The sequence below is a fragment of the Microcebus murinus genome, unplaced genomic scaffold (assembly GCF_040939455.1).
Source record: "Microcebus murinus isolate Inina unplaced genomic scaffold, M.murinus_Inina_mat1.0 scaf026_hap2_Mmur4.0, whole genome shotgun sequence".
Taxonomy (NCBI): Eukaryota; Metazoa; Chordata; class Mammalia; order Primates; family Cheirogaleidae; genus Microcebus; species Microcebus murinus.
In genome coordinates, this window is record NW_027438972.1 from 212836 (window position 1) to 228470 (window position 15635).

General features: G+C 64.0%; 5 non-coding genes across 5 annotated transcripts; all 5 read left to right on the forward strand.

Annotated features, from left to right (window-relative positions):
• The first annotated feature begins 742 nt into the window (after positions 1-742).
• LOC142868082 (5S ribosomal RNA) lies at positions 743-861 on the forward strand. The gene has a single exon (XR_012917223.1). It is a non-coding gene; the product is annotated as a 5S ribosomal RNA (ribosomal RNA).
• A 3435-nt stretch (positions 862-4296) lies between these two features.
• LOC142868125 (5S ribosomal RNA) lies at positions 4297-4415 on the forward strand. Its single transcript, XR_012917234.1, has one exon. It is a non-coding gene; the product is annotated as a 5S ribosomal RNA (ribosomal RNA).
• Positions 4416-7850: 3435 nt separating this feature from the next.
• Positions 7851-7969, forward strand: LOC142868136 (5S ribosomal RNA). The gene has a single exon (XR_012917245.1). It is a non-coding gene; the product is annotated as a 5S ribosomal RNA (ribosomal RNA).
• Positions 7970-11413: 3444 nt separating this feature from the next.
• LOC142868147 (5S ribosomal RNA) lies at positions 11414-11532 on the forward strand. Its single transcript, XR_012917252.1, has one exon. It is a non-coding gene; the product is annotated as a 5S ribosomal RNA (ribosomal RNA).
• Positions 11533-14979: 3447 nt separating this feature from the next.
• Positions 14980-15098, forward strand: LOC142868158 (5S ribosomal RNA). The gene has a single exon (XR_012917253.1). It is a non-coding gene; the product is annotated as a 5S ribosomal RNA (ribosomal RNA).
• The last annotated feature ends 537 nt before the right edge of the window (positions 15099-15635 follow it).

Below are 15635 nucleotides of genomic sequence, written 5' to 3' on the forward strand. Positions count from 1 at the left end.
GATTTTTAGCGAGTCCACACGCCAGGGTGGTCGGGGTCCAATGCAGCCCCGGCCAGGCCCAGGCCCCTTGGACTGGGCCACAGGAGGACACAGAGGAGGGTCCCGGCCCCCACGAAGCGGTGCCCGCAGTTCTCCACGGGCTTGGGCGTTTTCCAGAGGAAGGAGATGGAGGGGACTGATTTCTTCAGCGCCCCACAAACCACGGCACCCCACCCCACCCATGGGACACATCCCCAGAGGGAGACGCCCCATACACTGGCTGTGCCCCAGCCCTGGCCCGGGGGAATAGGCGGCAGCCCACCCACAGGGCGGGGGGGGGCGCAGCTGAAAGGGGTTGTGGGGGAGGGCGGCCCCTGGCTGGGGTCAAAGGGCGAGCGACCCGCGCGCGCGTGCGCAGTCAGCGGCGGCGACGCGCTGGGGGTGGGCAGCGGGTAGGTGAAGGAGGCCGGGCTAGGAGACGAGGGGGGCTGGGAGGGCTCCACCTTGGCGAGTCCAGCCGTGGAGGCGCATCTTGTGTGAGTGTGAGTGAGTGTGAGTGTGTGTGTGTGTGTGTATAGAGAGACAGCCCCCCGCCCCGCCCCGCCCCGCCCCGCCCATCACCCCCGTCCCTGGGAGCCCGCGGGACCCGGCCGGCGAACTCAACAGGCCCGGCCCGGCCCGGCGCGGGGCCTGGGGCGGGAGGCGGCGGGAAAGCGCAGAGAGGCTCGGCTTCTTGAGCGGGGCAGGGGCGCCCTCCGCCGCCGTCTAGGGCCACACCACCCTGAACGCCCCCGATCTCGTCTGGTCTCGGAAGCTAAGCAGGGTCGGGCCTGGTTAGTACTTGGATGGGAGACCGCCTGGGAATACCGGGTGCCACAGGCTGCTTCTTTTTATTTATTTTTTTTTTGCCTCTTGTTCTGTCCCCTTTCTGGGAGCGCGGCGGCGGCCCGGGGTGGGGGTGACCCCAACCCTCAGCGCCCGCAGCGGTGCCTGGCGCCCCAGCCCGCACCGTGGGGCCTCCTCTTGTCCCAAGCCGCGACACCGCCGCCACGCGGCAGCATGCGTGGCATCTGGACTGTCAGGTCTCAGACCAAAGGTCTGCTCTGTGGGAACCGACACGCTGGAGGAAACCTTGAGAGTCTGAGAGGGGAGGGAGTTCCAGAAGAAGGCCAGGATGTCATTTTGAGGGAGTATGTGACCAGAACTCGTCCCGTTGCTTTTGGGGTTCTATGGGCTACACGCAGGAATCTTTGGTGGTGGCACCTGATGTTGGGGGATCCGGAGTCACACCCAGACCTGCTCCACAGGCCTCCTTTTACTTTTCTCTTCGGATTCATGATTTTTAAAAAGTGTCTCTTACCTCTATTATTGCATTTTCTTTTCTCTCTCTTTTCAAGCAGATGATGGGAGTACAAGTATTCAGGTGACATGTGTTGCCCGTGCCCCCCTCCCCCCTGTGTTCTTATTCATATACCTCTCATGTTGCTCCAGCGTATTGTGGGGGTACCAATGTTAGGGTCGGGTGCGTTGCCCTCTCCAAGCCTCCCCCCTCGGGTCAGAGCTTCAAGTGCGCCCATCCCCCAGTGGGTGCGCACCCACCCCATTCCTAATGGAGGTGTATGCCCCTCCCCTCCCCCCACCCGCCCGACACCCACCCGATGAAGGTGATTCCTCTCCGTCCACTTAGGTGTCCATCCGTTCGTACCAATTTGCTGGTGAGCGCGCTCACGTGGTGCTCGTGTGTCCGTTCTTGGGATACCTGGCTTACTGGAACGGGTTCCAGCTCTGGCCAGGAGAACACGAGAGGTGCCCTCTCACCGCTGCTCCTCACAGCCGAATGGCACTCCGTGGTGTCCACGCGCCACATTTTATTGATGCACTCCTGGATGGATGGGCACTCGGGTCGCTTCCACGTCTTTGCGATTGTGAATTGTGCCCTAACTGTCACCCTAACCCTTACCCAGCCCGTCTCCTCTGCCCCTGCCTGACGCACTCCTCCCCGGCCAGGCCCGTCACTGTCCTGGGCCCCCGCCTGACCGGCTCCTCCCCGCCCGGCCTGTCACCGTCCTCTGCCCCTGCCTGACATGCTCCTTCCCGCCCGGCCTCTCACCGTCCTCGGCCCCTGCCTGACCGGCTCCTCCGTCGCCTGGGCCTTCCAAGGGCTTGGTGTGGACGCTGCTTCCAGGAAGCCCTCCAGAAACCCGGCAGCAGGGTGGCCGCAGCAGTCTCCAGCAGCCGTCCCTAAGTCGCGTGAGTGCGGGGGACGTGCCCCCGCTGTGCCGCGGGGGCCCAGCCTGGTGTCTTCCCTGAGGCCCTGCGGCTGCCGGCTGGGCTGCCGCTCCCCGCAAGGGGAGAGCCGCGGAGGTGGGGACCGCCTCCTGATGGGGACGTACACGCAGCTCTCCACGTCGGATTCCGGGGCTCTCTGTCCTGCCCGAAGGCCCAGCTGGCCTGCGGGTCCTTAGAGTGGCGAAAACATCCGAAAGCTGAGATTGAGGGTCCGGTGGGTGTCTGCACTTTTGTGCTGGGCACCCCAGGGAGGCCCGGGGGCTGGCTGGACAATGTGGTCTGCTGGGCGGGGGGGGGGTTGGAGGAGCAACTGATGCCCTTTGCACTTTGGGTAGCAAGAGTCTGAGGTGTCTCTGAGCCCTGTGCCATGTCGCGGGGGGGGGGGGGGGGGGGGGGGGGGAGGAGGAGGAGGAGGAGGAGGTGGGAAGGGCCGGGGCCTGCAGTCCTGTTCCCGGGGTGGCACGGCAAGTGGCTTCTTCCACAGGCTGCTTGGCCTGGGCTCCCTGCACCTGGGCCTTTGGAGGACTGGCCCCGTGCTTGCCAACACTTCCTGCAGGGACCCAGAGCTGGGAGGTTGCACCTCTCAGCCCTGGGTCGGGCAGAGCCCCAGCGGGCCATGCCCACAGCCTCTCTCAGCACCGGTCCCCCAGAAGGCTCCTTTGGGACCAGGATTCTCTTGCGGTGACTCTTTAAGGTCTGGCCCCTGGATGGAGGGGCACCAGGAGTAGAGGAGCAGGAAGGGGAAGGGGGTGGCCATGCGAGGGGACACTTTGAGGCCAAGTCCCAGCTTCAGCCTGATCCTCCTGGGAACCCCGCTCTGAGACAAGGAGCCGGGCTTCGCATTCCCACAGCACCCAGTCCTGGGCTGAGGACACCTGGGGCGTTGGGAACTCCCTGGCTTCTCCTTGGCTTAACATCTGGAGCTGCTTGTGAATCGCGCCGCCACACACCCCCGAGTGCAGGTGTCTTCCGCACAGACTGCGGGCCTCGCTCTTCTGAATGCCGCTAGCTCGCCACCCACCCACGGGTGAACCTGGTCAGGGTGCTTTCTCTAAGGGGCAGACTCTTTTCCGGGCGGGCTACCGGTGTCTCTGTTTGCTCCTTTCTTTCTTCCATTTCGGGAAAGTCTTCCTTGCTGGGTGTGGAAATCTCCTATGCCTTCCCTCGCCTATTCTGTCAGCTTTCAAATTCTCTTTCAGTTGCCACCCTCACAGATGGATTAGGAAACTCTTTCCGGTGCACTCATTAGTGAAATGACCTCAAGGAAGCTGGAATCCAATATCTAATGGCCGATTTTTAGCGAGTCCACACGCCAGGGTGGTCGGGGTCCAATGCAGCCCCGGCCAGGCCCAGGCCCCTTGGACTGGGCCACAGGAGGACACAGAGGAGGGTCCCGGCCCCCACGAAGCGGTGCCCGCAGTTCTCCACGGGCTTGGGCGTTTTCCAGAGGAAGGAGATGGAGGGGACTGATTTCTTCAGCGCCCCACAAACCACGCCACCCCACCCCACCCATGGGACACATCCCCAGAGGGAGACGCCCCATACACTGGCTGTGCCCCAGCCCTGGCCCGGGGGAATAGGCGGCAGCCCACCCACAGGGCGGGGGGGGGGGCGCAGCTGAAAGGGGTTGTGGGGGAGGGCGGCCCCTGGCTGGGGTCAAAGGGCGAGCGACCCGCGCGCGCGTGCGCAGTCAGCGGCGGCGACGCGCTGGGGGTGGGCAGCGGGTAGGTGAAGGAGGCCGGGCGAGGAGACGAGGGGGGCTGGGAGGGCTCCACCTTGGCGAGTCCAGCCGTGGAGGCGCATCTTGTGTGAGTGTGAGTGAGTGTGAGTGTGTGTGTGTGTGTATAGAGAGACAGCCCCCCGCCCCGCCCCGCCCCGCCCCGCCCATCACCCCCGTCCCTGGGAGCCCGCGGGACCCGGCCGGCGAACTCAACAGGCCCGGCCCGGCGCGGGGCCTGGGGCGGGAGGCGGCGGGAAAGCGCAGAGAGGCTCGGCTTCTTGAGCGGGGCAGGGGCGCCCTCCGCCGCCGTCTAGGGCCACACCACCCTGAACGCCCCCGATCTCGTCTGGTCTCGGAAGCTAAGCAGGGTCGGGCCTGGTTAGTACTTGGATGGGAGACCGCCTGGGAATACCGGGTGCCACAGGCTGCTTCTTTTTATTTATTTTTTTTTTGCCTCTTGTTCTGTCCCCTTTCTGGGAGCGCGGCGGCGGCCCGGGGTGGGGGTGACCCCAACCCTCAGCGCCCGCAGCGGTGCCTGGCGCCCCAGCCCGCACCGTGGGGCCTCCTCTTGTCCCAAGCCGCGACACCGCCGCCACGCGGCAGCATGCGTGGCATCTGGACTGTCAGGTCTCAGACCAAAGGTCTGCTCTGTGGGAACCGACACGCTGGAGGAAACCTTGAGAGTCTGAGAGGGGAGGGAGTTCCAGAAGAAGGCCAGGATGTCATTTTGAGGGAGTATGTGACCAGAACTCGTCCCGTTGCTTTTGGGGTTCTATGGGCTACACGCAGGAATCTTTGGTGGTGGCACCTGATGTTGGGGGATCCGGAGTCACACCCAGACCTGCTCCACAGGCCTCCTTTTACTTTTCTCTTCGGATTCATGATTTTTAAAAAGTGTCTCTTACCTCTATTATTGCATTTTCTTTTCTCTCTCTTTTCAAGCAGATGATGGGAGTACAAGTATTCAGGTGACATGTGTTGCCCGTGCCCCCCTCCCCCCTGTGTTCTTATTCATATACCTCTCATGTTGCTCCAGCGTATTGTGGGGGTACCAATGTTAGGGTCGGGTGCGTTGCCCTCTCCAAGCCTCCCCCCTCGGGTCAGAGCTTCAAGTGCGCCCATCCCCCAGTGGGTGCGCACCCACCCCATTCCTAATGGAGGTGTATGCCCCTCCCCTCCCCCACCCGCCCGACACCCACCCGATGAGGTGATTCCTCTCCGTCCACTTAGGTGTCCATCCGTTCGTACCAATTTGCTGGTGAGCGGCCTCACGTGGTGCTCGTGTCCGTTCTTGGGATACCTGGCTACTGGAACGGGTTCCAGCTCTGGCCAGGAGAACACGAGAGGTGCCCTCTCACCGCTGCCCCTCACAGCCGAATGGCACTCCGTGGTGTCCACGCGCCACATTTTATTGATGCACTCCTGGACTGGATGGGCACTCGGGTCGCTTCCACGTCTTTGCGATTGTGAATTGTGCCCTAACTGACACCCTAACCCTTACCCAGCCCGTCTCCTCTGCCCCTGCCTGACGCACTCCTCCCCCGGCCAGGCCCGTCACTGTCCTGGGCCCCCGCCCTGACCGGCTCCTCCCCTCCCGGCCTGTCACCGTCCTCTGCCCCTGCCTGACATGCTCCTTCCCGCCCGGCCTCTCACCGTCCTCGGCCCCTGCCTGACCGGCTCCTCCGTCACCTGGGCCTTCCAAGGGCTTTGGTGTGGACGCTGCTTCCAGGAAGCCCTCCAGAAACCCCGCAGCAGGGTGGCCGCAGCAGTCTCCAGCAGGCCGTCCCTAAGTCGCGTGAGTGCGGGGGACGTGCCCCCGCTGTGCCGCGGGGGCCCAGCCTGGTGTCTTCCCTGAGGCCCTGCGGCTGCCGGCTGGGCTGCCGCTCCCCGCAAGGGGAGAGCCGCGGAGGTAGGGACCGCCTCCTGATGGGGACGTACACGCAGCTCTCCACGTCGGATTCCGGGGCTCTCTGTCCTGCCCGAAGGCCCAGCTGGCCTGCGGGTCCTTAGAGTGGCGAAAACATCCGAAAGCTGAGATTGAGGGTCCGGTGGGTGTCTGCACTTTTGTGCTGGGCACCCCAGGGAGGCCCGGGGGCTGGCTGGACAATGTGGTCTGCTGGGCGGGGGGGGGGTTGGAGGAGCCAAACTGATGCCCTTTGCACTTTGGGTAGCAAGAGTCTGAGGTGTCTCTGAGCCCTGTGCCATGTCGCGGGGGGGGGGGGGGGGGGGGGGGGGAGGGAGGAGGAGGAGGAGGTGGGAAGGGCCGGGGCCTGCAGTCCTGTTCCCGGGGTGGCACGGCAAGTGGCTTCTTCCACAGGCTGCTTGGCCTGGGCTCCCTGCACCTGGGCCTTTGGAGGACTGGCCCCGTGCTTGCCAACACTTCCTGCAGGGACCCAGAGCTGGGAGGTTGCACCTCTCAGCCCTGGGTCGGGCAGAGCCCCAGCGGGCCATGCCCACAGCCTCTCTCAGCACCGGTCCCCAGAAGGCTCCTTTGGGACCAGGATTCTCTTGCGGTGACTCTTTAAGGTCTGGCCCCTGGATGGAGGGGCACCAGGAGTAGAGGAGCAGGAAGGGGAAGGGGGTGGCCATGCGAGGGGACACTTTGAGGCCAAGTCCCAGCTTCAGCCTGATCCTCCTGGGAACCCCGCTCTGAGACAAGGAGCCAGGCTTCGCATTCCCACAGCACCCAGTCCTGGGCTGAGGACACCTGGGGCGTTGGGAACTCCCTGGCTTCTCCTTGGCTTAACATCTGGAGCTGCTTGTGAATCGCGCCGCCACACACCCCCGAGTGCAGGTGTCTTCCGCACAGACTGCGGGCCTCGCTCTTCTGAATGCCGCTAGCTCGCCACCCACCCACGGGTGAACCTGGTCAGGGTGCTTTCTCTAAGGGGCAGACTCTTTTCCGGGCGGGCTACCGGTGTCTCTGTTTGCTCCTTTCTTTCTTCCATTTCGGGAAAGTCTTCCTTGCTGGGTGTGGAAATCTCCTATGCCTTCCCTCGCCTATTCTGTCAGCTTTCAAATTCTCTTTCAGTTGCCACCCTCACAGATGGATTAGGAAACTCTTTCCGGTGCACTCATTAGTGAAATGACCTCAAGGAAGCTGGAATCCAATTCTAATGGCCGATTTTTAGCGAGTCCACACGCCAGGGTGGTCGGGGTCCAATGCAGCCCCGGCCAGGCCCAGGCCCCTTGGACTGGGCCACAGGAGGACACAGAGGAGGGTCCCGGCCCCCACGAAGCGGTGCCCGCAGTTCTCCACGGGCTTGGGCGTTTTCCAGAGGAAGGAGATGGAGGGGACTGATTTCTTCAGCGCCCCACAAACCACGCCACCCCACCCCACCCATGGGACACATCCCCAGAGGGAGACGCCCCATACACTGGCTGTGCCCCAGCCCTGGCCCGGGGGAATAGGCGGCAGCCCACCCACAGGGCGGGGGGGGGCGCAGCTGAAAGGGGTTGTGGGGGAGGGCGGCCCCTGGCTGGGGTCAAAGGGCGAGCGACCCGCGCGCGCGTGCGCAGTCAGCGGCGGCGACGCGCTGGGGGTGGGCAGCGGGTAGGTGAAGGAGGCCGGGCGAGGAGACGAGGGGGGCTGGGAGGGCTCCACCTTGGCGAGTCCAGCCGTGGAGGCGCATCTTGTGTGAGTGTGAGTGAGTGTGAGTGTGTGTGTGTGTGTATAGAGAGACAGCCCCCCGCCCCGCCCCGCCCCGCCCCGCCCATCACCCCCGTCCCTGGGAGCCCGCGGGACCCGGCCGGCGAACTCAACAGGCCCGGCCCGGCCCGGCGCGGGGCCTGGGGCGGGAGGCGGCGGGAAAGCGCAGAGAGGCTCGGCTTCTTGAGCGGGGCAGGGGCGCCCTCCGCCGCCGTCTAGGGCCACACCACCCTGAACGCCCCCGATCTCGTCTGGTCTCGGAAGCTAAGCAGGGTCGGGCCTGGTTAGTACTTGGATGGGAGACCGCCTGGGAATACCGGGTGCCACAGGCTGCTGCTTTTTATTTATTTTTTTTTTGCCTCTTGTTCTGTCCCCTTTCTGGGAGCGCGGCGGCGGCCCGGGGTGGGGGTGACCCCAACCCTCAGCGCCCGCAGCGGTGCCTGGCGCCCCAGCCCGCACCGTGGGGCCTCCTCTTGTCCCAAGCCGCGACACCGCCGCCACGCGGCAGCATGCGTGGCATCTGGACTGTCAGGTCTCAGACCAAAGGTCTGCTCTGTGGGAACCGACACGCTGGAGGAAACCTTGAGAGTCTGAGAGGGGAGGGAGTTCCAGAAGAAGGCCAGGATGTCATTTTGAGGGAGTATGTGACCAGAACTCGTCCCGTTGCTTTTGGGGTTCTATGGGCTACACGCAGGAATCTTTGGTGGTGGCACCTGATGTTGGGGGATCCGGAGTCACACCCAGACCTGCTCCACAGGCCTCCTTTTACTTTTCTCTTCGGATTCATGATTTTTAAAAGTGTCTCTTACCTCTATTATTGCATTTTCTTTTCTCTCTCTTTTCAAGCAGATGATGGGAGTACAAGTATTCAGGTGACATGTGTTGCCCGTGCCCCCCTCCCCCCTGTGTTCTTATTCATATACCTCTCATGTTGCTCCAGCGTATTGTGGGGGTACCAATGTTAGGGTCGGGTGCGTTGCCCTCTCCAAGCCTCCCCCCTCGGGTCAGAGCTTCAAGTGCGCCCATCCCCCAGTGGGTGCGCACCCACCCCATTCCTAATGGAGGTGTATGCCCCTCCCCTCCCCCCACCCGCCCGACACCCACCCGATGAAGGTGATTCCTCTCCGTCCACTTAGGTGTCCATCCGTTCGTACCAATTTGCTGGTGAGCGCGCTCACGTGGTGCTCGTGTGTCCGTTCTTGGGATACCTGGCTTACTGGAACGGGTTCCAGCTCTGGCCAGGAGAACACGAGAGGTGCCCTCTCACCGCTGCTCCTCACAGCCGAATGGCACTCCGTGGTGTCCACGCGCCACATTTTATTGATGCACTCCTGGATGGATGGGCACTCGGGTCGCTTCCACGTCTTTGCGATTGTGAATTGTGCCCTAACTGTCACCCTAACCCTTACCCAGCCCGTCTCCTCTGCCCCTGCCTGACGCACTCCTCCCCGGCCAGGCCCGTCACTGTCCTGGGCCCCCGCCTGACCGGCTCCTCCCCGCCCGGCCTGTCACCGTCCTCTGCCCCTGCCTGACATGCTCCTTCCCGCCCGGCCTCTCACCGTCCTCGGCCCCTGCCTGACCGGCTCCTCCGTCGCCTGGGCCTTCCAAGGGCTTGGTGTGGACGCTGCTTCCAGGAAGCCCTCCAGAAACCCGGCAGCAGGGTGGCCGCAGCAGTCTCCAGCAGCCGTCCCTAAGTCGCGTGAGTGCGGGGGACGTGCCCCCGCTGTGCCGCGGGGGCCCAGCCTGGTGTCTTCCCTGAGGCCCTGCGGCTGCCGGCTGGGCGGCTGGGCTGCCGCTCCCCGCAAGGGGAGAGCCGCGGAGGTGGGGACCGCCTCCTGATGGGGACGTACACGCAGCTCTCCACGTCGGATTCCGTGGCTCTCTGTCCTGCCCGAAGGCCCAGCTGGCCTGCGGGTCCTTAGAGTGGCGAAAACATCCGAAAGCTGAGATTGAGGGTCCGGTGGGTGTCTGCACTTTTGTGCTGGGCACCCCAGGGAGGCCCGGGGGCTGGCTGGACAATGTGGTCTGCTGGGCGGGGGGGGGGGGTTGGAGGAGCAACTGATGCCCTTTGCACTTTGGGTAGCAAGAGTCTGAGGTGTCTCTGAGCCCTGTGCCATGTCGCGGGGGGGGGGGGCCGGGGGGGAGGAGGAGGAGGAGGAGGAGGTGGGAAGGGCCGGGGCCTGCAGTCCTGTTCCCGGGGTGGCACGGCAAGTGGCTTCTTCCACAGGCTGCTTGGCCTGGGCTCCCTGCACCTGGGCCTTTGGAGGACTGGCCCCGTGCTTGCCAACACTTCCTGCAGGGACCCAGAGCTGGGAGGTTGCACCTCTCAGCCCTGGGTCGGGCAGAGCCCCAGCGGGCCATGCCCACAGCCTCTCTCAGCACCGGTCCCCCAGAAGGCTCCTTTGGGACCAGGATTCTCTTGCGGTGACTCTTTAAGGTCTGGCCCCTGGATGGAGGGGCACCAGGAGTAGAGGAGCAGGAAGGGGAAGGGGGTGGCCATGCGAGGGGACACTTTGAGGCCAAGTCCCAGCTTCAGCCTGATCCTCCTGGGAACCCCGCTCTGAGACAAGGAGCCGGGCTTCGCATTCCCACAGCACCCAGTCCTGGGCTGAGGACACCTGGGGCGTTGGGAACTCCCTGGCTTCTCCTTGGCTTAACATCTGGAGCTGCTTGTGAATCGCGCCGCCACACACCCCCGAGTGCAGGTGTCTTCCGCACAGACTGCGGGCCTCGCTCTTCTGAATGCCGCTAGCTCGCCACCCACCCACGGGTGAACCTGGTCAGGGTGCTTTCTCTAAGGGGCAGACTCTTTTCCGGGCGGGCTACCGGTGTCTCTGTTTGCTCCTTTCTTTCTTCCATTTCGGGAAAGTCTTCCTTGCTGGGTGTGGAAATCTCCTATGCCTTCCCTCGCCTATTCTGTCAGCTTTCAAATTCTCTTTCAGTTGCCACCCTCACAGATGGATTAGGAAACTCTTTCCGGTGCACTCATTAGTGAAATGACCTCAAGGAAGCTGGAATCCAATATCTAATGGCCGATTTTTAGCGAGTCCACACGCCAGGGTGGTCGGGGTCCAATGCAGCCCCGGCCAGGCCCAGGCCCCTTGGACTGGGCCACAGGAGGACACAGAGGAGGGTCCCGGCCCCCACGAAGCGGTGCCCGCAGTTCTCCACGGGCTTGGGCGTTTTCCAGAGGAAGGAGATGGAGGGGACTGATTTCTTCAGCGCCCCACAAACCACGGCACCCCACCCCACCCATGGGACACATCCCCAGAGGGAGACGCCCCATACACTGGCTGTGCCCCAGCCCTGGCCCGGGGGAATAGGCGGCAGCCCACCCACAGGGCGGGGGGGGGGGCGCAGCTGAAAGGGGTTGTGGGGGAGGGCGGCCCCTGGCTGGGGTCAAAGGGCGAGCGACCCGCGCGCGCGTGCGCAGTCAGCGGCGGCGACGCGCTGGGGGTGGGCAGCGGGTAGGTGAAGGAGGCCGGGCGAGGAGACGAGGGGGGCTGGGAGGGCTCCACCTTGGCGAGTCCAGCCGTGGAGGCGCATCTTGTGTGAGTGTGAGTGAGTGTGAGTGTGTGTGTGTGTGTATAGAGAGACAGCCCCCCGCCCCGCCCCGCCCCGCCCCGCCCATCACCCCCGTCCCTGGGAGCCCGCGGGACCCGGCCGGCGAACTCAACAGGCCCGGCCCGGCCCGGCGCGGGGCCTGGGGCGGGAGGCGGCGGGAAAGCGCAGAGAGGCTCGGCTTCTTGAGCGGGGCAGGGGCGCCCTCCGCCGCCGTCTAGGGCCACACCACCCTGAACGCCCCCGATCTCGTCTGGTCTCGGAAGCTAAGCAGGGTCGGGCCTGGTTAGTACTTGGATGGGAGACCGCCTGGGAATACCGGGTGCCACAGGCTGCTTCTTTTTATTTATTTTTTTTTTTGCCTCTTGTTCTGTCCCCTTTCTGGGAGCGCGGCGGCGGCCCGGGGTGGGGGTGACCCCAACCCTCAGCGCCCGCAGCGGTGCCTGGCGCCCCAGCCCGCACCGTGGGGCCTCCTCTTGTCCCAAGCCGCGACACCGCCGCCACGCGGCAGCATGCGTGGCATCTGGACTGTCAGGTCTCAGACCAAAGGTCTGCTCTGTGGGAACCGACACGCTGGAGGAAACCTTGAGAGTCTGAGAGGGGAGGGAGTTCCAGAAGAAGGCCAGGATGTCATTTTGAGGGAGTATGTGACCAGAACTCGTCCCGTTGCTTTTGGGGTTCTATGGGCTACACGCAGGAATCTTTGGTGGTGGCACCTGATGTTGGGGGATCCGGAGTCACACCCAGACCTGCTCCACAGGCCTCCTTTTACTTTTCTCTTCGGATTCATGATTTTTAAAAAGTGTCTCTTACCTCTATTATTGCATTTTCTTTTCTCTCTCTTTTCAAGCAGATGATGGGAGTACAAGTATTCAGGTGACATGTGTTGCCCGTGCCCCCCTCCCCCCTGTGTTCTTATTCATATACCTCTCATGTTGCTCCAGCGTATTGTGGGGGTACCAATGTTAGGGTCGGGTGCGTTGCCCTCTCCAAGCCTCCCCCCTCGGGTCAGAGCTTCAAGTGCGCCCATCCCCCAGTGGGTGCGCACCCACCCCATTCCTAATGGAGGTGTATGCCCCTCCCCTCCCCCCACCCGCCCGACACCCACCCGATGAAGGTGATTCCTCTCCGTCCACTTAGGTGTCCATCCGTTCGTACCAATTTGCTGGTGAGCGCGCTCACGTGGTGCTCGTGTGTCCGTTCTTGGGATACCTGGCTTACTGGAACGGGTTCCAGCTCTGGCCAGGAGAACACGAGAGGTGCCCTCTCACCGCTGCTCCTCACAGCCGAATGGCACTCCGTGGTGTCCACGCGCCACATTTTATTGATGCACTCCTGGATGGATGGGCACTCGGGTCGCTTCCACGTCTTTGCGATTGTGAATTGTGCCCTAACTGTCACCCTAACCCTTACCCAGCCCGTCTCCTCTGCCCCTGCCTGACGCACTCCTCCCCGGCCAGGCCCGTCACTGTCCTGGGCCCCCGCCTGACCGGCTCCTCCCCGCCCGGCCTGTCACCGTCCTCTGCCCCTGCCTGACATGCTCCTTCCCGCCCGGCCTCTCACCGTCCTCGGCCCCTGCCTGACCGGCTCCTCCGTCACCTGGGCCTTCCAAGGGCTTGGTGTGGACGCTGCTTCCAGGAAGCCCTCCAGAAACCCGGCAGCAGGGTGGCCGCAGCAGTCTCCAGCAGCCGTCCCTAAGTCGCGTGAGTGCGGGGGACGTGCCCCCGCTGTGCCGCGGGGGCCCAGCCTGGTGTCTTCCCTGAGGCCCTGCGGCTGCCGGCTGGGCTGCCGCTCCCCGCAAGGGGAGAGCCGCGGAGGTGGGGACCGCCTCCTGATGGGGACGTACACGCAGCTCTCCACGTCGGATTCCGGGGCTCTCTGTCCTGCCCGAAGGCCCAGCTGGCCTGCGGGTCCTTAGAGTGGCGAAAACATCCGAAAGCTGAGATTGAGGGTCCGGTGGGTGTCTGCACTTTTGTGCTGGGCACCCCAGGGAGGCCCGGGGGCTGGCTGGACAATGTGGTCTGCTGGGCGGGGGGGGGGGGGTTGGAGGAGCAACTGATGCCCTTTGCACTTTGGGTAGCAAGAGTCTGAGGTGTCTCTGAGCCCTGTGCCATGTCGCGGGGGGGGGGGGGGGGGGGGCGGGGGGGAGGAGGAGGAGGAGGAGGAGGTGGGAAGGGCCGGGGCCTGCAGTCCTGTTCCCGGGGTGGCACGGCAAGTGGCTTCTTCCACAGGCTGCTTGGCCTGGGCTCCCTGCACCTGGGCCTTTGGAGGACTGGCCCCGTGCTTGCCAACACTTCCTGCAGGGACCCAGAGCTGGGAGGTTGCACCTCTCAGCCCTGGGTCGGGCAGAGCCCCAGCGGGCCATGCCCACAGCCTCTCTCAGCACCGGTCCCCCAGAAGGCTCCTTTGGGACCAGGATTCTCTTGCGGTGACTCTTTAAGGTCTGGCCCCTGGATGGAGGGGCACCAGGAGTAGAGGAGCAGGAAGGGGAAGGGGGTGGCCATGCGAGGGGACACTTTGAGGCCAAGTCCCAGCTTCAGCCTGATCCTCCTGGGAACCCCGCTCTGAGACAAGGAGCCAGGCTTCGCATTCCCACAGCACCCAGTCCTGGGCTGAGGACACCTGGGGCGTTGGGAACTCCCTGGCTTCTCCTTGGCTTAACATCTGGAGCTGCTTGTGAATCGCGCCGCCACACACCCCCGAGTGCAGGTGTCTTCCGCACAGACTGCGGGCCTCGCTCTTCTGAATGCCGCTAGCTCGCCACCCACCCACGGGTGAACCTGGTCAGGGTGCTTTCTCTAAGGGGGCAGACTCTTTTCCGGGCGGGCTACCGGTGTCTCTGTTTGCTCCTTTCTTTCTTCCATTTCGGGAAAGTCTTCCTTGCTGGGTGTGGAAATCTCCTATGCCTTCCCTCGCCTATTCTGTCAGCTTTCAAATTCTCTTTCAGTTGCCACCCTCACAGATGGATTAGGAAACTCTTTCCGGTGCACTCATTAGTGAAATGACCTCAAGGAAGCTGGAATCCAATATCTAATGGCCGATTTTTAGCGAGTCCACACGCCAGGGTGGTCGGGGTCCAATGCAGTCCCGGCCAGGCCCAGGCCCCTTGGACTGGGCCACAGGAGGACACAGAGGAGGGTCCCGGCCCCCACGAAGCGGTGCCCGCAGTTCTCCACGGGCTTGGGCGTTTTCCAGAGGAAGGAGATGGAGGGGACTGATTTCTTCAGCGCCCCACAAACCACGGCACCCCACCCCACCCATGGGACACATCCCCAGAGGGAGACGCCCCATACACTGGCTGTGCCCCAGCCCTGGCCCGGGGGAATAGGCGGCAGCCCACCCACAGGGCGGGGGGGGGGGCGCAGCTGAAAGGGGTTGTGGGGGAGGGCGGCCCCTGGCTGGGGTCAAAGGGCGAGCGACCCGCGCGCGCGTGCGCAGTCAGCGGCGGCGACGCGCTGGGGGTGGGCAGCGGGTAGGTGAAGGAGGCCGGGCGAGGAGACGAGGGGGGCTGGGAGGGCTCCACCTTGGCGAGTCCAGCCGTGGAGGCGCATCTTGTGTGAGTGTGAGTGAGTGTGAGTGTGTGTGTGTGTGTATAGAGAGACAGCCCCCCGCCCCGCCCCGCCCCGCCCCGCCCATCACCCCCGTCCCTGGGAGCCCGCGGGACCCGGCCGGCGAACTCAACAGGCCCGGCCCGGCCCGGCGCGGGGCCTGGGGCGGGAGGCGGCGGGAAAGCGCAGAGAGGCTCGGCTTCTTGAGCGGGGCAGGGGCGCCCTCCGCCGCCGTCTAGGGCCACACCACCCTGAACGCCCCCGATCTCGTCTGGTCTCGGAAGCTAAGCAGGGTCGGGCCTGGTTAGTACTTGGATGGGAGACCGCCTGGGAATACCGGGTGCCACAGGCTGCTTCTTTTTATTTATTTTTTTTTTTGCCTCTTGTTCTGTCCCCTTTCTGGGAGCGCGGCGGCGGCCCGGGGTGGGGGTGACCCCAACCCTCAGCGCCCGCAGCGGTGCCTGGCGCCCCAGCCCGCACCGTGGGGCCTCCTCTTGTCCCAAGCCGCGACACCGCCGCCACGCGGCAGCATGCGTGGCATCTGGACTGTCAGGTCTCAGACCAAAGGTCTGCTCTGTGGGAACCGACACGCTGGAGGAAACCTTGAGAGTCTGAGAGGGGAGGGAGTTCCAGAAGAAGGCCAGGATGTCATTTTGAGGGAGTATGTGACCAGAACTCGTCCCGTTGCTTTTGGGGTTCTATGGGCTACACGCAGGAATCTTTGGTGGTGGCACCTGATGTTGGGGGATCCGGAGTCACACCCAGACCTGCTCCACAGGCCTCCTTTTACTTTTCTCTTCGGATTCATGATTTTTAAAAAGTGTCTCTTACCTCTATTATTGCATTTTCTTTTCTCTCTCTTTTCAAGCAGATGATGGGAGTACAAGTA